At 43.8% G+C, this 24,201-nt stretch overlaps 1 protein-coding gene and 1 long non-coding RNA gene across 2 annotated transcripts in view; one reads left to right on the top strand and one right to left on the bottom strand.

The window, feature by feature from the left end:
• The window catches only part of MYO1E (myosin IE), a 220,772-nt gene that overhangs the window by 122,616 nt on the left and 73,955 nt on the right, over positions 1 to 24,201 (bottom strand). The window lies entirely within an intron of this gene.
• LOC132346373 (uncharacterized) lies at positions 12,013 to 14,118 on the top strand. Its single transcript, XR_009496203.1, has 2 exons — positions 12,013 to 12,738; positions 13,660 to 14,118. It is a non-coding gene; the product is annotated as an uncharacterized lncRNA (long non-coding RNA).

Below are 24,201 nucleotides of genomic sequence, written 5' to 3'. Positions count from 1 at the left end.
TTACTCCCCAGTACAACAGAACTCCTTGTGTGGAGTTTCAAATATTCCTCCACACAAAAATGTTCCCCTGGCTGGTTCTCCAGACTTCTATCTACAAGAGGATAAGGAAGCAATAGAATGACTGACAGTTACTATGAGCAAGGCAATGAGTCATTTGATTTGAGAGCAACACGAAGAGCGAGAGGGAGCAATCGGAGCTTTCAGGGGGGAAGACTGAGCTGCCTAGAGTGCCAAGGGCAAGGTCAGAACCCACGCATGGGTAAATAAAAGCTGGGAGAGGGCTGGGCTGGGCAGTTCTAGCAGAGGGTGAGAACTGGATCAGGGAGCCGGGAAACCAAACAGGGTTGCACAGGCTTCCAGTCCAGCCCAGGGAAGCTTAAATGTTCCCCACAGCGAGAAAGAACAACAGCTTTGTTTTCCTGTAGGGGACCACAGAGTTTGATCACACGGTGACTTTCCCAGAGGCCTTCCTTGGAACGCAGTCACTGACAGCGAGTAAGTGGGGAGCAGAGTGGGAAGTGGCTGTCATCTTACAACCCTGGACAATATCCTCGGAAGCAGAAGCTGAAAGTTGCCATCAGATCACAAACTATGGTCCTAGAATTATGTGGATGAGAACGGCACTCCTGGGGGCGCAGAATCTCAACCCCTTTGCTTCTTTCTCCTGCCCCTGACTGGGAGGGGAGGGGCAGGACAGGCTGCCACACCTGCTGGGGGAGGACCCAAGGGATGCCCCCATCTGGGTGAGGAGGGACATTTTTCTTCATGGCCAAGGTGCAGGCTACCAGGCCAGCACCGCTTCCTTCTCCTCTATGGGCTTTCTGGGTGGGTAACACCTTTTTGTTCCCAACCAGAAAAGGAAATATTTGAATAAGTAGGGGCACTCAGCAAGGCATTTCATTTCCTAACAGTTCTTGGTGAGTGAAGCACTGCTATACAAAGGACAGGAATGTGGCCGCTGATGCCCCAGCTAAGAAATTATAATAATGATAATAACAATGATAGTGATGATAAAGGTTACTCCTAACCCTGACAAGTTCTGAAAGAGGAGGACTTCCCTGGCAGTCCTGTGGTTAAGTCTCCACACTCCCAAAGTAAGGGGCATGGGTTTGATCCCTGGTGTGGGAACAAGGATTCCACATGTTATACAGTGTGGCCAAGAAGGAAAAAAAAAAATATATATGAACGAGATACTTCCCACTAGGTAAAGATTGAGTGCAGACTTTCTCAGGTCCATAGTTAATTTCTAATTATGAATCAGCTGATTAAAAAGCATGGATTCACATTCAAGTTTTAAAACGTGGGGTTCGCCCACATCCATATAATGGCCTGGTGTACTCCTCACATTTAAGAGGTGGCACCAAGACACAAAAGTATCTCACAGAGAGGAAGAAGCCAGGGCACTGATTTTAAAAGGCGGAGTGTCATGAACTGGTGTGTATTCAGCAGGGTGGGGACCGGGATGAGCAAAGGTGAGTCAGCGCACAAAGGCAGGTACTGTCCTGAAGGCCAACCTCCACTTCCACAAAGAGGCCCCCGGGCAGCCCTGCCCATGGCAGGGGCGCTGCCACACTCTCACTAGTATCTCTGAGCACTTTCCTTCTCTGGTTCATCCCGGAGGGAGGAGATGATCACATAATGGGTAACTTTACTTCTTCAAGTGCCCTTAAGATGCCCAGGAAAGGGAGGCCATCAAACAAGCTGAGTAAACACAAGAGGCTCAGTGTTGGGCAGGGTCTAGGGGAGGGCTGGCCACACACACCCTTGCTCTCCTGTAGGGAGAGCATTTGTTATTTTTCAGTCACTTGTGACCCCATATCCTTCACTATCTCTTGGAGTTTGCTCAAACTCATGTCCATTGAGTCAGTGATGTCATCCAACCATCTCATCCTCTGTCGTCCCCTTCTGCCCTCAATCCTTCCCAGCATCGGGGTCTTTTCCAGTGAGTCAGCTCTTTGCATCAGGTGGCCAAAGTATTAGAGTTTCAGCTTTAGCAACAGGCCTTTGAACGAATATTTAGGGTTGATTTTCTTTAGGATTGACTCGTTTGACCTTCTTGCAGTTCAAGGGACTCTCAAGAGTCCTCTCCAGCACCACAGTTCAAAAGCATCAATTCTTCGGCACTGAGCCTTCTTTATGGTCCAACTCTCACATCCATACACAACTATAGGAAAAAGCATAGCTTTGACTATATGGATCTTTGTCAGCAAAATGATGTTTCTGCTTGTTAATACACTGTTTAGGTCGGTGATAGCTTTTCTACTAAGGAGCAGGTGTCTTTTTAATTTCATGGCTGCAATCACCGTCTACAGTGATTTTGGAGCCCAAGAAAATAAAGTCTGTTACTGTTTCAACTGTTTCCCCATCTATTTCCCATGAAGTGATGGGACCAGATGCCATGATCTTAGTCTTCTGAATGTTGAGTTTTAAGCCAGCTTTTTCACTCTCCTCTTTCACTTTCATCAAGAGGCTCTTTAGTTCCTCTTTGCTTTCTGCCATTAGAGTGGTGTCACCTGCATATCTGAGGTTATTGATATTTCTCCCGCAATCTTGATTCCAGCTTGTGCTTCATTCAGCCCGACATTCTGCAGGATGTACTCTGCATGAAAGGTAAATAAGCAGGGTGATGATATACAGACTTGACGTACTCCTTTCCCAATGCTGAACCAGTCCGTTGGCCATGTCCAGTTCTAACTGTTGCTTCTTGATCCACATACAGATTTCTCAGGAGGCAGGTTAGGTGGTCTGGTATCCCTATCTCTGTAAGAATTTTCCAGTTTGTTTTGATCCACAGTCAGAGGCTTTAGGGACTCTCAAGAGGCCTCTCCAGCACCACAGTGTGAAAACATAGATTCTTGGGCACAGTATCATTAAGAGAGTTGTGTAGGACTAGGGATAGAAACTAAAGTCACACAGACCAGTATAAACACTGTTAACTAAACAGAAATAATGGGCATACTCTCTTTGATCCAGCTCCTTTATTTTAAAGAATTCACCTTAAAATCTACCAAGGATGCCAAGATGTATGCAAAGGGTTCTTCACGGCAGCGAAGTGTGTAATGGGGAAAAATGGACACAGGGTTTGAAGACCTATCAGATCATGGCGCCCCCTGAGAGGAGTTCCACGTGGTCACTGGAAGGAATCTGCCTGTGCTGACTTGGAAAGTTCTTTAAGACCCATAGATGTGTAAAAACAGCAATCAGTATGTGAATTAAGTATTGAATGACACATTAAAAGACGTGTGTTGTAATTGTTTTCTTGAAAGATACACAAGGTTCCATCAGGGAGAAGGCCTGGGGAGAAAAGGTGACATAATTTACTCTCCATTTTAAACTTGGCAGCACAGTGTACTTTTTTATTGCTATTTTAAATCATATGCATGTGTAAGTAAAATTTAAAAATAAACAAGTGTTGGGGACTTCCCTGCTGGTACAGTGGATAAGAATCCACCTGCCAGTGTAGGGGACAAAGGTTCGATCCCTGGTCAGGGAAGATTCCACACGTCGTGGATCAACTAAGCCCATGCGCCACAGCTACTGAGCATGCGTGCTGCAACTACGGAAGCCCGTGTGCGAAGAGCCCGTGCTCCACAACAAGAAAAGCCACGGCAACGAGAAGCCAGTGCACTGCAACTAGAGAAATGCCCCCACATAGCAACAAAGCCCAGGGCAACCCAAAGTAAGTAAATTAATTAATTAGTACAAAATAGAAGTGTTGAATATGATGCCAATGAAATCAAGCATTTTCTGGGGGTGGTGATTTCCAAAAAACCTAGGACTAGAATGCCCCCAATGTTATAAGCAAATCACCCCCAAAGAGAGAGAAACCATATTCTTATTGTCAGCAATGGACAATGGGTAATGCTCTGGACTGTGGATGAGCTGAACTTGTTTTTTAATGGGATTTTCTGACCCAGTGACTCATAACAGGAAAGGCATGGACATCTAATTCTCTGGTAGATGTTACCATCTTTTTAATTGACAGTCTGGGTATTCTACTTTTTGCAGTTCTGCTGTTTGACTGGAATAAAACACTTCCATTGCAAATGATGGAAAAATCAACCATAAATATTTGTCTATGTACCAGGCACAGTCAGCCAGCATTGTGTTTCAACTACACACACACACACTATTTTGGTGGTATGAAGACTGATGTCTGAAGCAAGTATGTGTCAGTGCTGAGCTGCAATGAACAAAGCACAAGGAAGGGGTGTTTCTGGAACAGTGAGGGCTAGGGGTGAGAAAGGGCAGTCGGGAGCCCACAAAACTCCTAATCCCCTCTGTCCTTAAGGTAGCAGGGACTGACTCTTACTGAACCCGTAAATACATGCCGAAGCTTTACGGTATCTCGATTCTCACAATACCCCTAAGACGTGAATATTACAATCATGCCACCACTATTTACAAATGGGTAAAGTGAGGCCTGGAATTATAACATACCAAGTTGCCTCTGCTTGGATAGGCTAAGGATGGGAAAGTCCATGGGAGGTTAGCACACAGAGTAGGAGGCCCAATGAATGTAGAAATGTGTTCATTAGTTTCACTCATGTAGGTACATGTGAGCTGATCAAAAGCTGAATATTCATGCAGCATTACCACATACATGGCCTCAGTTAATCTCTATGACAAAGGACCAGGGTTGAGACCTGTCATGGGGATTTCTGACTTCCTTTTCTTCACTCTTTCTGCTATACCACAGCTCACTTCCAATACCATTATCAAGGCCAAGTGTGGACACTGGCTCCAGGATCACTAGATCCAGCAGTTTCTAAGCCAGGGTTGGCCAGAGTCACCCTTCCTCACTAGAGCAAACCAAGACACTGAGGGTCTGCAGAAGGGGATGCTGTTAATAATAAAGCTGGAACAAGAGGCATCAACTGGGACTCCTCAAGCTGCATGGTTGCATCTGTGATCAACTTGATCCCAGAAAAATCACAGGCAACTCTCAGAGACCAGCCCTCCCAGCAAGATCCTCAGGGTCTCCCACAAATCACTAAGCCTCTCTGAGGCCCTCAGGGCCTCTCAACGGTCTGCTCAGGAGAAAGAGGTTCCTGACATTGCACTGCCCCCAGAAGATAATCACACCAACCTCAAATCCTTCTTGGGGTAGAGCTGGTTTTACATGATGACATGATCGGGGCAAAGGGTGAATGGTACAGGCCAGTCTGGCAACAGTGTCTGGGCTAATTGAGTAGGGGAGAGAAAAAAAGGTTTGGAGGGGAAAAAAGAAGAAAGAGGGATGGTAAGGTGTCCAAATTTGGTTTTAATTGCAATAATCATATTATTAATATAGAATGATATCTCTGTATGGCAAAACAGTTGTTAAAATGATGTGGTTATTTACCTAAGTGTAGTTTCTGGATGGTTTTACTTCTCTACTGAGTACACAATTTATAAAACGTATACACACATATACAGTTCTTTTTAGCGAAAAATTAGATAAGATACAAATAAGGGATAAACATGTTGTACAATGAAATGAAATCTATGTATAAATGACACTTTCCCCATGTTCTCTTGTTATTCTGTTAGTTTGTTCATCCCCACTTGCAGCTATAGTAAACTCTTCTTTAAATAACATTGGGCTCCCATCAGGAAAAGAAACATCCTGTCTTTCACTTACTCTAACTGAAAACGTGGCTACCAAAAGGATCATTTTTTATATCAGTGAACAGTTTAAACCTAACATGGTATAAAGGAACAGTTAACATATTCCATCAACTCTATGAATAAGATGCATTTTTTCATATTCTTACAATGTGACATTAGGGTGTGTCCTATAACCAATGCTGTATCACAGCTCAGCTCTTATAATCAGGAGCATCTGAGGTTTGATGGATTATGGCACAAGGCACTTCTGAGGAGCCAGGCCCCCCTCTATGCCCTTTACAGATGTGAGGTCACTGTGTAAATCATCAAAGAGATTATGAAGCTTCGGTTATTCTGGAAGCATCGTAACATGTACTAATGTCACATCAGGAACTGTGCAGTGGTTTTACTGCTGAGGTTGATCAAATTTCCCAGTTCTAGAGGGTTTGCTGTGACAATTTTTATAGCTGTTTTCTCCACCCCCATCCCAAACAGGATACGGGTAAGTGTCCTGGCTGACAAACAGCTCATATTAAACTGCCCACATCAGGTCGCAAGTTTGCAAAGCAAGGTAACCTCCTCTTTAGTTTGTAAATGTATGTTCGTCGCTCAGTGGTGTCCAACTCTTTGTGACCCCATGGACAGCAGCCCGCAGGCTCCCCTGTCCAAGGAATTTTCCAGGCAAGAGAACTGGAGTGGGTAGCCATTTCCTTCTCTATCAATTTGTAAAAGGCATGTTCAACTTGGATCTCTTCCAATCTAAAAATCCCTTCAGTATTTTTTTAAAAAGTGAAAAGTGAAAGCTTCCCTGATAACTCAGTTGGTAAAGAATCGCCTGAAATGCAGGAAACCCCAGTTCGATTCCTAGGTCGGGAAGATTCCCTGGAGAAGGGAAAGGCTGTATCACAGCCTTTGCACAGCCAGTGCAGTATTCTGGCCTGGAGAATTCCATGGACTATATAGTCCATGGGGTCGCAAAGAGTCAGACATGACTTAACAACTTTCACTTCACTTTCGTTAAGATCATTGAAGCAGGAACCCTGCCTCGCTCACCACTGCCCAGAAGTGGTATGTCCACCCCAGGGGGTTACAATGAGCTCTGGCCTTCATTCATATACACTCTACTCTAGTGTTTCCTAAACTTCATTTTCAACCCCTTTAACAACTTTCTTACATTTGCTGCTGCTAAGTCGCTTCAGTCATGTCCGACTCTGTGCAACCCCATAGACGGCAGCCCACCAGGCTCCACCATCCCTAGGATTCTCCAGGCAAGAACACTGGAGTGGGTTGCCATTGTCTTCTCCAATGCATGAAAGTGAAAACTTCAGGGGGTACCAGTTCCACCCCTGGTTGAAGAACAAAGATCCTGCATCCTAAGTGATGTGGCCAAAAAATAATGAAAATTAAGAAAAGAAGTACACACACAGACACAGGGACCTAACAGTATACCTTGCTGCTACATCCCTCGCATGAGGGCCCCACTGCCATTCTCTCCTGCGCTTATTCCCACCAATTTCAAACCTAGCCATAAAGAATTTAAATCACTTCTATTTCCTAGATGTATTTTTCTCCGCACATGAGATCCCCCTTTGGACAGCAGAAGAGAGGCGAGGTTTCCCTTTTACAAGTAGAAACTGTTTTGTATTCATGTTCCAAATCCCCTGCATTTTCCATCAGGGGTCCCCAGAACACTCCTCTAGTCCTCTCACCTGGGAAAACAGCCACACATGAGACATTTGATCAGTCCTCTGGAGTAACGGCTTGTCCCGAGGCCGACAAGGAAGGTCTCTCTTGGGCACCTACGATTTCCTCTTTCTCTCCTGGGAAGTGCTTCCTGCAAGGATTACCAGCACTGTTCCATCCTTTTCCCCTCCAGTCTCTAGGGTAAACCAGGATAGTGGCTCTCTCCTCTGGGAAAAATACTCTTCTGACACAACAGCTAATTCTTATTACATACTAGCACGGTTCTAAACATTTCATACGTGACCATTTTTTCCCCAAGCATGTATTTTTTAACTGAAGGAAAATTGCTTCACAACATTGTGTTGGCCTCTGCTATAGATCAACATGAGTCAGCCCTACGTATACATATACATGATAATTTATTTAATCCTCACAGCCTGATCAGGTAGGAGACTGAAGCACAGAGAAGTTAACTATTAATAACCTGCCCAACCGCAGCAGCTGGGCTTCAAACCCGGGCCAACCAGCTTTCTTTGCACTTAATCATTACACCTACTGCGTCCTGTAATAAGGTAAGTGACTGTTGGAAACGGCAATAATGCTAGTGTCCATAGTAATTGTTTTATTGAATGTTTACTGCTTGCCACATATCAACTTTTTTTCCTCCACAGAACAGCATGAAGTGGCTACTTTTATTATTGGTACACAGGTACCCTGTGCAAAGCTCAGCAGCTGGGAGTCCACAGAGGAAGCAGTCTGGTCATTGGCCTTGAGAGCCCATCCACTCCTGGCCATGTCCCCAGCTTGCAGATCAGTGCCTGGCACGTAAGCATGCTCAATCAGTACTAGTTGGGCCAGTGAATTCCAGGCAGCTTTGGCTCATCTCAGAACTAAACAGTATCTCTGCTGTATAGCACAGGGAACTCTGCTCAATGTTATGTGGCAGCCTGGATGGAAGGGGGGTTTGGAGAGAATGGATACATCGTATGTATGGCTGAGTCCTTTGCTATCCACCTGAAACTGTTACAACATTGCTTCCCCCCATCCCCACAAACTACAACAATGACAAAGTCTTTGGGGGGGAGGGTACGGATTCTCCTTCACTCTTTTTTTGAATTTTATCTTTATTTATTTTTTAACACCGAAAACATTTTGTATCAGGGTATAGCTGATTAACAATGTTGTGATAATTTCAAGTGAACAAAATGGCTATACTCCAATGCAAAATAAAAAGTTTTAAAAAAAATAAAAATGAACCATAATGCAAAAAAAAAAAAAAGTAATAAAGAAGTCTCAACCAAGGAGGACAAATCCAAAAATAAATAAATAAAGAGAGAACTAAATACCTCACCATGACAGCAGTCAGAGGGCGACAAGGTCGGGGAAGGGGCTTGGGGGGCCCCAAGTAAAAAAGTTTCTGAAGCTTTCCTAATGCTCCTGGCCCAGAAGATCAAAGGGAAGAGAAATGAAGTGAAGTGAATTCGCTCAGTCATGTCCAACTCTGCAACACCATGAACTGTAGCCTACCAGGATCCTCCGTCCATGGGATTTTCCAGGCAAGAGTACTGGAGTGGGTTGCCAGTTCCTTCTCCAGAAGTTGCCTCTAAAGACAGTTCTCTCTTAACTGTCCACTGGCATCCAGGTAAGAAAAACAGGCTACTTTTGACCACAGGGTGAGGACATTTCAAGCTACAAAATAAATCAAATGGTTGAAATTCCATTTTGTGACAAATGCTCATTTTATTTCTGTCTCTATTTATATTTTAATCAAACAACTGAAGAGTCACATTGATGTCAGTCTCTGTCTTTTCAGCTGCACCTCTGCTAATCTGACAACATGACAAGCATTTATCAGTCCCTTCAGGGACCTACCTGTCATTACTCATGTTTTCAAGGAGTTGATTACAATGAACAGACTTGGGTTCAAGTATAGACTCTACCTCTGTGACCTTTGGCAAGGTCAGTTTCATGGAATTTAATTCTTCACAATTCAGGTAGTCTATTAAATACATATGTTAATGTGATTTAGTTTTTGCACCTCTGATAGGATTTTGTTTTCTTGGTTAATGAATCTATGACCAAAAGTCCTATCAGACAATGTATCCTAATTTTTGGTTTGAAAATGATAGTCCCTGAAGCAATGGTAGCTGTTCAGTAAATTTCTTAAACTGAATTAAGAAGTCAAAGTAATGATGCAGGCAGAACAGCTAGAAATACTGGCATTGATGGCTCTTGTTCATACTGTTAATTGAAATGGAAATAAAAAAAGGAAGATAATTGAGCAATTCCTTGTCACTTAGAAATGAACTATTACTCTGTACTATGAAAGAAATTCTAACTCAAACCCTGTTTTGAGGAAAAAGAAAATTATGCAAAGATTTAAAAGACTTCAGTAGAATTGATATCAACCTGATTAAAAACAGTCTTCCAGGACTCACTATCATTCACAGCATCTTTCTGCACTGATTACAAAACATGTATTATTTATGTCATGCGAAACAGTAGAGGTATGACAACACAAGAAAATCAACTCATTTGGTGTTTTTTTAAAGTTTAATTTACTTTTTCTGAAAAATGAACTGTTTGGGCATATATAAATGACAAAACCCAGGATGAGTGTTTCAGAATGTGGTAGGCGGCGGGAAGGGCCCGGAGTGTGATCAAGGGTACCTTGGGGGCACCGGACAGTCTTTGTCATGGATTAGCCATGGGGGAGACTGAGTCCAGGATAGAAGCCAAGTTCAGGGATGAGAGGTGTCCCCCAAGCACCACAGTCACTAGCCAACAATGAAGACAGACATACAGAATTGAGAAATGCCTTCAGCATATTCTCCAGGTTTTGGCAAGGGCATTTCTAGACTCTTTGCTTGATCTGGCCTGACCTGCTGCACAGAGATGTCATGTTCTTCCAGGGGCAAAATGCAGCCATAAAGTGTTGGTCTAGGGTACAAACCAGACGGGCTTCCCTGATGGCTCAGCGGTAAAGAATCTACCTGCAATGCAAGAGACATGGGTTTGACCCCTGGGTTGAGAAGATCCCCTGGAGAAGAAAATGGTAACCCATTCCAGTATTCTTGCCTGGGAAACCCCATGGACAGAGGAGCCTGGTGGACTGTAGTCCATGGGGTCGCAAAGAGTCGGACATGACTGAGCAACTAAGCGTGCATGCACGAATGTATAAAATAAATAACGAATGAGAACCTAGTGTGTAGCACAGGGAACTCTACTCAGTGCTCGTGGTGACCTAAATGGGAAGGAAATCCAAAATGAGGGGATATATCTATACATATATAGACTTCCCTGGTATCTCAGACAGTAAAGCGTCTGCCTACAATGTGGGAGACACGGGTTTGATTCCTGGGTCAGGAAGATCCCCTGAAGAAGGAAATGGCAACCCATTCCAATACTCCTGCCTGGAAAAGCCCATGGATGGAGGAGCCTGGTAGGCTACAGTCCATGAGGTCACAAAGAGTCGGACACGACTGAGCAACTTCACTTTCACCTTTCATCTATACATATAGCTGATGCACTCTGATGTACAGCAGAAACTAAACAACACTGTAAAGCAACTATATTCCAATAAAAAATTAATTAAAAAACTGGCTGGCTTGAGCCATGAACAGATGGCTTACAGGTAAAAAAGTGGAGGGGTTGAAACAGACTACAAATGAAGAGGCATAAGGACGGGGCACGATACTGCTACATTTACATTCTGGCCTGAACATTTTATAGCTGGAAGGGGCCTTGCCTATCCATCAACCAGTCCAAAGCTCTTACTGAGCAGATTAGGAGGCTGAGGCCAGAAAGGAGGTACATGTCTGTGGTGCTAGTTACGTAGTGAGAGAACCAGGGCTAGAATTCGGGCCTTCCAGCTCCAAGTCAGCGGTTGGCTCTCTACCACCAGCCCCTCCCCAGCAAACCTATATGTAGCAAATGTTCTCATCACCCACAGAGGTTCCAGGAAAAACAATCAAATGAGTCTAGGTATTTAAATATTTTAAAGCCCTCAACTAATAAACATGATCATTTGTGAACCGTGACCTTTGAGCAGTCGGACTGCATCAGGCCACTGGTATCCATCCAGATAGTAAATATTTAAAGAGCTTAATTTCTTCTTAGTTTTAATATTAAGGTAAATGTGAATCAAAGTTTTAAAACCTTCTCTCCAGTGAGTTACCTTGCAGGCAGAGGTGCACAGACCTCACACTTTGGGGACCACTTTCCTAGAACCCCTTGCCTTCCACCCAAGATATGGGGGTGGCGGCGGGGGGAGTCAAAGCATTGGCTTAAAAAATTGAAACAAGTAGGTAAAGGAGAAAGGCAATCTCCAGAAAATGGGGGGAAATGACCGCAGAAATTGGAAAGCTGGAATCTAACTAGAGATCCCTGGAGAATTCCATGGCACTCCTTCCAATAGTAATTTTCTTCTGCCAGAACAACTAAAATTGAAATCAAAACACAAGTTAACCATATCTGACTTGATTATGAGGTCAGGGGGAATCATACCAGCTTAAAATTCACAACTCCATAGAAAATCCAAGAAAGTTTCTGTGATCGCTACCCATTGCTCATTGTATTCCATGAAATACACTACAGCATCAAAAAGGCAACCCACCTCATTAAGAGGTGTGGTCCACAGTGTTCAGGAGCAGGGAATGAGCGTGGCTTTTCTTAACAACCTACTATGTGCTAAACACTGTTAGGTGCTTCATTTCATCTGGTTTCAAAAGAACTGTAGAATTGGGGATGGGGAGTACTATGATCTCTGTGTAAGAGACGAAAAAATTGGCCAGAGACAGTCATGGAGTCCAGATCTGTACTGGTGGGTTTATAAACCCAGAGAAGCTTCCATGGAGGCCCTGGAAGTCAAACGAAATGTATTCCCCACTGTGTGAAAGTGTGTCAAGGCAGCTGTTCTCTGATAACAAGATTTCAGAAGTAGCACCTGAAACTGCCTTTTAGGTCCCCCTGGCAAGATGGATGAAGGAACAGAGATCACCACTCTCAACAGGGGCATTTTAGGCATGGATAGGATTGACTCCCTGACTTCTCTGGTGGTTCAGATGGTATAAAGAACCTGCTTGCAATTCAGAAGGCCCAGGTTTGATCCCTGGATTGGGAAGATCCCCTGGAGAAGGAAATGGTAACCAATTCCAGTATTCTTGCCTGGAGAAGTCCACAGATAGAAAAACCTGGCAGGTTTCCTGGGGCTGTAAAATCCATGGGGCTGCTAAGAGTCAGACACAGTCCACGGGGCTGCAAAGAGTCAGACACAGTCCACGGGGCTGCAAAGAGTCAGACACGACTGAGCGGCTAACACTTTCACTTCACTTTCACAGGACTGATGGCTACAAAGATAACAGGTGTTGTGAGAGGCCAAAGGGCTGGAGCCACCCTGCGACACTGTGCCTCTGCCTTCAAAGGACTTCCTATAGCCAATTTCAAGGCCAGAGCCCCACACCTTCAGTAAGTCTTCAGGCTTCTCGTTCAAAATTCTTTGGGGAGTAGATAGATGAGGCATGGTTTCCTTGTGTGACAAAGGTATCTCTCAGCATAGTAAGGACACTCAGGTTAAAAATAACCTCACAGAAATCCTCACTGACAAAATAGGCAAGATAGACATGAACTGCCAAAACGGCCCCAGCTAGGGATCCGCTGGGGGAACCTGCTCCAGAGCTTCTGAAGCCAGGTGGCAGCCGCTCCCAGCCCTGCAAAGTTCTTCCTTGTCGCAGGGATGGGAATGAGGGTTTAAGGGGGCTGGAGCTGACACATAAGTGATCCCAAAGCAGGAGTACCCAAAATTACTCTGTGCAAGAATTCAGGCAAAGCTAGGCTGGCGCCTCTCTGTTTTAGGTAGAGACGAGTATGCCCACCCGGTTACAGAGAAAACAGGGTGCTCACTTTGGGGCAGGACAGTGAATAGAAAACAGAGGTCAACATCACTGCCTCACAAAGAGGGCTATGCTCAAAAACTACTAGCAAGACCACAAGTGGATTTGCAAAAACATTTGCATGGTTTCTGGTTGCAGAAATGCAGAAAGGATTTGTACTATGCTTTGCTCCCAAGTGCACAAAACTCCCTTTCTACCTGAACCCTGAGACCCAAAAAATGAGGAAATGTAGTGCCAGCAGTTCTAAGGTTCTCGCTGGCTGTGACCCCTTCTCTTCCTGGGAGTTGGGCCAAAAGCACAGTATTACTTACTGATCAAATAACCAACACCCAGAGATACCTGGGAGTGAACACACATCAGTGAAGGTTCATTGGAATCAAAAGCAAAATGGAATCACCATTTGCTTGATGGAGGTTGGCTGGGTTGAACATACAGAAGTATCTTAGCTTTGCACTTAGAAAAAAATCTCATTTCATTTTTTTTTTTTTTAATTCAGTGCAGCAAGAGGAGTACAAAGGTTAGAAAAGAGAGAAAGAGCTTGCAACCCGGAGAAAGATAAAAGGCAAATGATTTAAATTAAACATACGGGAAACATTAAAGAAGGCATGGACATAAAACAACCCTAGAGATATAAACGTACAACAAAGAAAAGTTGTTTGATCAGAGGGCAAGCCGTGTGAATAAATAAAATATCATAAATGCTCTAAAGGAAAAAAAAAGGAAGAGAAGAGTTTTCTTTCAACTTCCATTCTAAGAAAACCACAATTCTTTTTCTTGGTACAACTATAGCTCACATGCTTAATATATAAACTCAGCTTTGAAAATACCTCTGGAACATTCTCTAGTTTTTGTTTTTTAAAAAAATGTAAGTGAACCAACCATTTTCTATCACTGGGTAAATTCTGTTTGGTGGGTGGGTTTTGAGTAGCCGTGAATAAAGACAAGAGTGATTTGATTTTCTGTCATTTAAATTTTTCTCCCTTAAAAAAATCTACAGGAGTCCAAGGCAAAAGAATTAGTTTTGAAGAGTAAGTTTGAGTATTTTTAAACAAACCCAATTTGTGTATCCTTTGTCTCTAAATCAAAAGCCTGTATCACCTTTTCTCAAAGCTATTTCCACAGCACTTCCTGGCCGAGTGTGTACACCCCTATAGCATTGTTACTATTATTTAAACTTCCATGAAATGCACTTCAACTGGCAGGCATGTGTACTGTGAAATTAAAAGTGTATTGTTACAGAAGAAACAAAACTGACGTTGGACGTAAAGATGGACAACAATATGCAATGCCACAGATGGCAGCGGGAGCCTAAAAATACTGTGTGGTTCCTTTCTATTCTGTTTTGCCCCATTGTGTTCTGAATGGACAGAATCACCGCCCGGCTTCGGGGCCCAGCCGCTGAAAGGCCCCATTGTAAGTGATATGCTTTCCAGAGCAGAGTGAAGGTTGCTGTAGTAACCTTCACCGAGAATTTCCTGACCAGGGTGATGAAAATCTCAACTGAATTGTGACAGGACTACAGTTACAAACAAGACTGCAACATGAACAGGGGCCTCCCCGCTAGAAGGGGGTCTTCTCTTATCTGAACATAACCCACCACCTGCTGCCTAAAGCATATCCACATAGCCAAAGAAGGGACTGAATTTCTAGCAGTCAGAGCCTGAGGAGTCAACCTGTACAGTATCCTCCCAGGGCTGGGGTGGGGGTGGCGGAGGAGGGGAGAGAATGGGAGTTTGCAGATCAAGGTGGCTACACAGTCCATGAATGCTTTAGCTGCCGTGTTTGCTGGATGGAGAATGCACTTTCCTAGTGCTATGCAGAGAGGCATGGGTACCCATAGTCCAAATACCACAGGCAGAGAAGAAATCTGCACTTGGTTGAGAGAAAACAGTGCAGGATTCAGTACATAGAGAGAGCCCCCCTTTATATGAAAAAAAAATCACCCCCAATTTCCCAGATGGAACACTAAACAAGAATGAAAACCACAGTGAGCTCTACCGATGGCTCCTTATATACCAAGCAACGTTCTAAGCTCTTTTACACACACTGCATGTGTGCGTGCTAAGTTGCTTCATTTGTGTCCGACTCTTTGAGACCCTACGGGCTGTGTAGCCCACCAGGCTCCTCTATCCATGGGATTCTCCAGGCAAGAATACTGGAGTGTGTTGCCATGCTCTCCTCTAGGGGATCTTCCCAACCCAGGGATCAAATCACGTCTCTTTTGTCTCCTGCAATGGCAGGTGGGTCTTTACCACTAGGACCACCTGTAAGCCCTTACATGCATTAAATCATTTAATTGTATCAGCAAACTTAAAAGGTCGGCATTATTATTAACCCTCATTTTAAGGAAGAAGAAGCACAAAGAAGTTATAACCTTTGCCCCAGATCAATACCAGTGAACAAATATTCTGCTTCCAGAATCTACACTCATAATCCCTTTTTTACTCATCTTTTTCATATAGGCGTTGGGCATTTGGATCTGGAGTTCTGGAGCTCAGGAGCAAGAAATGGGCCAGGAGACCACCATTGGCTACTATGAGTTCTCATCATAGGTATGCGCAGGATTGAGCAGAACAGGGAGCCAACAAGAGATAAGAAAATAGAGGATGAGAAGCATTTTATCCATTGGTTCATTCATTCATTCCTCCCAATAGTTCTGTGCCTACCAGGAGCCAAGCACTATTCTAACTAAGCACTGGGGTAGCACCTGCAGACCATTCAGACTAGACTCCAGTTTTTATCAAGCTTCCTTTCTCATTAATGAGGCAGAAAACCAACAGATAGAGCGATAGGAAAAACAAGAGGTGGCCGCGGGAAGGCCAGAAGGGCAGGCACTTGGCACCGGAGACAGGAAATAGGCAGTCAAGATGGGACTGCCCATCAGAGGGTGCAGCCCAGGTCACACAGGAAAACTGTCTTCCTTCCAAAGGGAATGAGCCCAGACTACTTTAGTCAGATCCCCATCCAGTAAGAGAAATAACACCGCCTCTTATTTGTAGGTTGCTTTCAGAGTCTCGCTACCTCTCTGCTCATCATCCCATGTGAGTTCTAAAGCAGTTCAGCCAGGCAGGCAGGCAGGGAGCAGGAATAATTATCTCCATTTTACAGCTTGGACTGTCTGCAACATTTCCCTGATACTTTAGAGAACCCCAAAGGAGTGGTGGAGACACGGGGAGGACCGAAAAGTAAATTTCAGGTTGGGCTCCCCAGCTTTGGGGACTGTCCCTCTGTTTATCCGTCTAGCATGATAATGGCTATGTCATTTATTGCTGGGTTATTATTAAGCTGGGCTGTGAGTCGTTCCGTGTGCTGGATCTCGCCTACTTAAGAAAGAGAGAGGGGGCAGGAGGAGGGAACCAGAAGCAGAGGCAGAGCCAGGCTGCTTTTAACTGAGAGACAGAGAAAAACAAACAGCTCTTTAAAAACACAATCTCTCAGCATACTTAAAGGTAGCAATTCCAGCCTAAAAGCCTCTCTGCTTGGTAATGCACCACCCTTAAGAAAGGGCAAAATTATCAAGGGGTGGAAGCTCAGGAGATGTCAGGCTGCGGATGAAGGCCTATTCCATGCCAACTTCTAAGTAAGACGAGGAATTACAGTCATTCAGCCCACAGCCATTTCCCATTTTAACTGATGTTTCCTGTTTTCTACGCTGGGCATCATAAGAATATTCAGAACCAGATTGGGAGTTCACAGGCCGTCCCTTCACTGGGGTACATTCTTTTCTGTTCACTCATCACATTATGTGCAACATTACAACCCAAAACAGATCTGTTTTCCTACTGACCTCAATCTGCGTCCACCATTATTGTGGCTGAGAGAATTCTTGGCTCTTTCGGGCCGTGATGTGAAGAACAATCTCGCCTGGCGGTTCCCCGGACTTGTTGACCTGCAGGTTGGTGTCTCAGCAGGAATTGTCCACATGCACCCATACGATTTAGGAGTATGGATCGGGGGACAGGCAGGGGCTGGAAGTCGAATTCCAGCCCTTTCAGCTGATTGCTAAGCCATCCCAGGGTAAATGAGACAACTGGGCATATTGTTAAGTTTGTTTTTGATGGTAGGATCACAAAAGCATGGTTTTTAAAAACTCTTTATTTTGAAGTAATCTCAACATTTCAGAAAAGTTTTTTAAAAAAGAATTCTTATACTCTATATCAATCTATAACATTTTGCCAATTTGTTTCCTCTCTCTCTATATATATGTATTATTTTTTTTTAAATCTACACTATTTAAAAATAGATTGTATACATCATGCCCTTTTACTCCTTAATGCTTCAGTATGTATTTCTCAATAAGGGAATTTTCTTATATAATCAGAGTAAACAACTTCCAGAAATGTCACATTAATACAATACTTTTTATCCACGTCAATATCCTAATTTCATCAATTATCCCAATAATGTCCTTCGACAAGATTTTCTTTTTCCTGGTGCAGGATCACGTATTGTATTTAGTTTTCCTATCTGTTTAGTTTCCTTTAATTTCCAACAGCTTTTCAGCTTTCCTTTGTCTTTTATGATGTTGACATTTTAAAGAATTCTTATTTTATAGAATGGCCCTCAGTTTGGGTTTGTGTGATGTTTCCTCATAATTAGATTCAGCTTTTGTATGTTGGAATTCGAGTCCTGTGCTGTTGCATCCTTCTCAGGATATCACGTCTGGATGGACATCATGTTTGTGGGCGGTATTCATTTATATCGCTTCATTAAGTACTGTCCCATTTCTCCACTAATTTCTATTTTTTCCCCCTCTGGTAACTACTAAGTGATTTGTGGGGAGATACTTTGAGACTGTGTAAATATTCTGTTTCTAATCAAACTGTGACAACCAGCTTTGACAAATTAAATTTTCAAGCCCAGTTATTTGGCACTCAGAGAGAATGCATTGCTCTCGGAAGCTGTGTGTCTCAGACAGACAAAGGCTACACAGTATCTCTGTGGGTGTCTCAGAGACGGGGTAGCTGGCTTCCTCCCACCTGCTGGGTTCCAGACAGGCTGAGGTGGCTGTCTTCCTCCACCTGTGACACCCAGTTCCACCCCCACAGGGTGTGAAATAATGCCTTCCTAGAAGCTGAACTGAAAACCAGAAGTATGAGTCGAGGTGATTCTTACTGGCCCAGACAGCCCCGTGGAAAGATGCAAAGCTGCTGTATGTGGGACGTGTGTCCCTGGTTCCTGCCATCAAGGTGCCCGTGCGTCTCATCCTCACCCTAATCCCGCCCCTCCTCGCATTAGCTTCAGTGCCATTGAACAAATTACTGTTTAAAAGGTGGAAGTGGGGTCAGTCCTTTTGGACCAGAGAGCTTAAAGCAAGGTGGGGTCGAGGGAGTCAAGGGCAAAGAATGTGTGTAAAAAGGATGAAGTCCAACCAGACAGTTCAAAGAGGTGGCCAGCAATTGTTCTTGAGCCACAAAGAGGGCAGACCTTCTTTAGACCTGACCTCCCATTCCAGACATTCTTGTTCCCACGAGGGAGCCTGCTACCACCCGAGGCAGCCAACATTTTCTTTTTGCTAATAATCATTGTGTGGAAATAATTACCCCAGAAGGCTTCCCTGGTGGTGCCCTTAGTAAAGAATCTGCCTGCCAATGCAGGAGACTCAGGAGGCTTGGGTTCGATTCTTGAGTCAGGAAGATCCCTTGGAGTAGGAAATGGCAACCCACTCCAGTATTCTTGCTTTGAAAATTTCATGGACAAGGGGAGCCTGGTGGGCTATAGCCCATGGGATCGTAAAGTCAGACAGGACTGAGCACCCATGCTCACGATTACCTCAGAGGACTTTATTATACAACAGCCACCAGTAGATGGCCACTTCCACAGCTGGAGTGACTGGGACAGAACCTTGGAAGGAGCCCGAACCGTCTCTACAGCAAATTAGCTCAGGAAGACCAGGGAGCTTATTTGGTGACCAAAGATTCTCCTCATCACACAAGCTCATACCTGAAATGCACATGTAGGCTAGTGATTTTTAACAATGACTGCTGAAACACCACTAGAAAAATAAAAGTTTTACACCTTTTAGGTAAAAAGTTTACATTTAAGAATTTGCTTCTGCTAACTAGAAGCCTGGAGAATCCAAGGGACGGGGGAGCCTGGTGGGCTGCCATCTATGGGGTCGCACAGAGTCGGACACGACTGAAGTGACTTAGCAGCAGCAGCAACTAGAGTAATGAGCTATAAAGTATTGATAGATACTTTAAAATTTCTAAAAGATTCATAAACATAAATGAGATTTGGCATCGATAACAGTAATTTCAGAGATGGCATTCTTTTGATAACAACTGCTATATAATCTTTCCCTTGAACCTCATCCTACATTTTTTACTTATTCAGTCATTCACTGATTGAATCATTTTAACTCCATCTATAATAGCTGTGCCGGGTAATGTGTCAAGCCCTGGGGATACGTTAATTTTTTTTTTTTAAGATAGGTTTACAAATTAATTACCTAAGTATGCAGCAGTAGTTCCAGTGTGAAGAATGAATTTTGCTGACACAACGTTCCATTCTTTCATTACATAAAAATACAAAATGGGCATGTGACTACCAGAAAAAAGAATGTGAATGCACAGCACACCTAAGTGTGAAATATTACCCCTGGCTGCCAGGTAAGCTGAGAAAGGCACACAAATCATTTATCTTCGTGGACAACTGAATTCTAACCCGATGACCTCATTTCAAGAACTCTGTAGTTAATTTCATTTCAGAAACACCAACCCAAGCCTTGTCAAACAACAATCAGCTCTAATCTATTCCACTAAGTGAAGTTGATCAGGTTTTTTGTAAAAATTGCTCTCTTTCACCTCAAATATTGCTTAAAAAAAAAACTCAATGCTCAGCTGTAAGACTCAGAATTTGGTGTGAGGCATGTGATACTGTCTCTTGCCTGGCATAAGGTTTTAAATATCCTAACTGGAATCCCTAAATCTTTAATGTAAGAGCTTTGTCACATTTATTTTGTTGCCACTGAGAAGCTGAACAGGCCTTTGAGCAACTGTTTCCTACAGACCAGTTAGCTGCTTTATAATTTATCCCCAGGTAAAGCTGCACTAAATGTTAAATACCTGGGCTTTGGGTCCCCTTGAATCTCTCCTATATAATGGAGGGTGGTTCTTTCCAACCAGTAGGTCTGGCAAGACCAGTCCTCGGATGTAGGCTGAGAGTGACTGGGTTTTCCTGTTCTCAGGGCTCTGGCCACTCTGCCCACGCTGAAAGCTGTCCCCTTTCCTACGTCTTTATGGGCAGAAGACTATACCAAAAGTTTAAAGCATTAATGTCTTCACCACTACTCTCACCCACCCATCCTTCCCACCCACCCCTTTCTCTGACTTAATCACAGGAGGAAGTGAATCTACCCCTGATGCTGTCACAGTTTTTGAAATCTGGAAGTGGATCACATGATGTCAAAGGAAGTTGATGCGGGTTGAAGACAATAAGCTAGCTGGCACATCTAGAAATCTGTGTTGGCTTACTAGCTGTAAATCTTCCAGGGTTCTAATTTTAAAAGAAATTCCAAAAAAGCTCATCTTGGGTTGGAGGTATGGTTTTCAAGAACTGGGGCAGACTTTTTTGGAAGTGCTCATAGACCAACTTTAAGGGAATATTCAAACGACAAAATCATAATCATAATAAGAGTAATAGAAATAAACTCTTTGAGAGGGCTTATTTTATACCTTCCCCCCTCCCCTTTTCATTTTAGCAGTGACAGCATATAAATCCTTGGGATTTCTTTAAAATTTCTCCTTGAGACTTCCCTGGTGGTCCAGTGATCAAGACTCCGCACTTCCAATGCAGGGGGTGCAGGTCAGAACCCTGGTCGAGGAATAAGATCCCACATGCCATGGTGCACAACCCTCCTACTTACCCCTCAATATATATATCCTTAATTAAGGACCTACATAAGTTGATGTACACAACAGTCTAGGAAGCATTCTCTTTGGAGGAAAATGTGGCCTCCAAATTACTATGTATATTGACATTTGAGTACTTAAAAGTAGGTAAGTACCCCATTTATATTATGGCAACCTGGCAGTCACTAGAGTTCACCTTCTCATTTCTCTGAAATGCCCTTGTTCCTAGGAAATCTTACCACAATTGGCTGCAGTCTTGAAAAGCCACCCTTCGTTTGTGATGCATTCATGATCCTCAGAGATTTAACAGGAGCCTGGAAGTGGGGTAAGGCACTTAGGATTCTTAGGCAGTGTTTTCAGGGTTCAAGCTGGAGGCTCTCATTTGTAATTGAGAAGATTCTCTTGGATGCTGGAAGGAATAAAGTAAGTAACAACCACTCTCGGCGCTTGAGCCAACTCTATGTCACTAAGTCCATATTTTGCCATGACCCGGCAGAGAGGGAAAGCCCAGGACTGGGAGCCTCAAGAATGGATTCAGATTCTTCTTCTGCCATGTACTGGCTGGGTGGCCTGGGGAACTGCCTTGTTCCCACCATCTCAGGGTTGTTAGTGAGGGATCAGTGAGATAGAAGACAGGAAGTCCTTTGTAAACTGGTGGTGCCATATAAATGAGTTACTTTGATAACATCAAGAGAGAATGGGGATACCATTTAATTCATTAATTTCTCCTATTTATGCCCTCACACTATAAATACTTTGCAAAATGTACTTTCCCCCCTCCTCAAACCTGTTTCTAAAAAAACACGAAGAACACCAAAAGAAGGGTAAACTTGTCCACTGCTTGGCAAAGGTAAAACTTCCATTGGAGGGAATGGGGATGGCACCTGGCTCACCCCTCAGGCAGATCCTGGGCAGAATGAGCATCTATGTGGGAAAGGTAAAGCCAGGAAAGCTTAGAAACGGGAACACCTTGAAGGGAACAGAACATCAGCCAATGAAGAGGTCAGTCTGCTAGTGAAATAAGACTTAATACGTGTCCAGATAACTAAGGCACTTCACTAAATGTCTGGAGAGAACAGTCAACCCCCAAAACAATTTCTGTATAACTGTTGTTCAGTCTTTGTGTTTGATTCTTTGCGACCCCGTGGACTGCAGTCCACCAGGCTCCTCGGTCCATTAACAGAGACGTTAATCTGTCACCTTGAAATGGCAGCATGCTATGAAAGGAGTGACAGGTAGAGTGTGGGGTAGTGACGGGGGGTGGGAGATGCTGGAAAAGGCCACTGTTTACAAGTTAGGTCACCTTCGTGAAAAGACCACAGCAGTCACATAAGATCACTCAATCTCGTTTTCCTCATCCATGAAAAGAGCCTCAAAACCAACCAACCAAAATGATGATAGGGCCATTAAGTATGCTCAGTCATTCAATCGTATCCAACTCTCTTATAGCCCTATAGACTGCAGCTCACCAGGCTTCTCTGTCCATGGGATTATCCCAGGCAAGAATACTGGCATGGGTTGTCATTTCCTCCCACAAGGGATCTTCCCAACCCAAGGACTGAACACACATCTCCTGCCCTGGCAGGTGGATCCTTTACCACTGAGCCATCTGGGAATCCCAGGGCCATAAAGAGAAATGTGCAAAACCCAGGACCCATCTCAATGGCTGGGTTGGACTTGTTGTCTCAACATTTTGTTGTTGTTCAGCTGCTCAGCCATGTCTGACTCTTTGCAATCCCATGGACTGTAGCACACCAGGCTTCCCTGTCCCTCACCACCTCCCGGAGATTGCTCAAACTCATGTCCATTGAGTCAGTGATGCCATCCAACCATCTCTTCCTCTGTCGTCCCCTTCTCCTCCTGCCTTCAATCTTTCCCAGCATCAGGGTATTTTCCAGTGAGGCAGCTCTTCACATCAGGTGCCAAAGTATTGGAGCTTCAGCATCAGTCCTTCCAATGACTATTCAGGGTTGATTTTTTTTTTTCTTTTAGGATTGACTGGTTTGACCTCCTTGCTGTCCAAGGAACTCTCAAGAGTCTTCTTCAGCACCACAGTTCAAGGGTATCAGTTCTTTGGCGCTTAGCCTTTTTTATTGTCCAGCTCTCACTGATTCTCTGACTCAACTCTGAGTCCTATGTAGACAGGTAAATCTGTCACTTTTTCTTTGAACTTCCAGAATCTACCAAGCACAGTGCTTAGCACTCCTCAGTTCTTGATTGATCTTATTAAATTTATAATTGACCAATGAGGTGTACAGTGCATTATAAATTGAATACACAAGGTCTATGTATGTAAAGGTACAGTATTGAAGGCAAATAAAAGATGTTTGCTAACCCAAAATATAAAATGATGTTGGAAGGTAAGAACACTCTACTTCTGCCCATGAGAGAGTGTTTGTGGTAAGGGCACTTACGACTTTAGTCTGTTACCCTAGGGCATCTCTAAAGTGGAGAAAGGAAACACTCTCACCTGTTTTCTGGTGAGACTAGTCCTTAGCATCATTCCAAGCTACCTACCATAGTAACCAATTCTCACATAAAAGAAAATGTGACATCCTGATTGTTTTTTCTAGAAACCAGTTTAACAGGTAAACTCCTTGCTGCAAAGAAAGCCTCCAAGACTTTCAGACTCCAGTCAAGTCTAACTCTGACTGGTAGAATCAGCTGCCAACTTGATGACATCTGTTGTCTGAAATACAGAAGCGAGAGGCTAGGGTGCCTTCTAGGCTTCTATCAGGAGTAAGCACTGTACTCACAGCTAGGTTATGACTGCAAGTACTGCCGCTGAGGCGCAAACATCTCCTTTAATTTGGTTCTCTATGTGGCTCGCAAGAGTGGTGGTACAATTTATCACACATGTGAATGGCACAAAATCAGCACTCAAATACAGCTTGCTATACTGAAGCAGTCCTTTGGGCCCGCTCCCAGCAAAATAACACAACCAGGAATATAATTGTTTCTTTCCTGAGTATATGGCACTTCACAGCTAAGAGTTTTAACATGCTCCTATTGGAGTGGTGGCTCAGATCCAGTCAGTCCTCCATAGCCACAGATTCAACCACCTACAAGCCAAAAATGTTGGGGAAAAAACAATTCTAGAAAGTTCCAAAAAGCAAACTTGAATTTGCAACATATTGGCAACTATTTACATAGCATGCACACTGTACAAGGTATTTGAAGCAATC

Source organism: Bos taurus, chromosome 10 (genome assembly GCF_002263795.3).
Source record: "Bos taurus isolate L1 Dominette 01449 registration number 42190680 breed Hereford chromosome 10, ARS-UCD2.0, whole genome shotgun sequence".
In the NCBI taxonomy this organism is placed as follows: Eukaryota; Metazoa; Chordata; class Mammalia; order Artiodactyla; family Bovidae; genus Bos; species Bos taurus.
The sequence above is the reverse complement of the archived record's forward strand: the minus strand, read 5'-3'. Positions and strand labels throughout refer to the sequence as shown.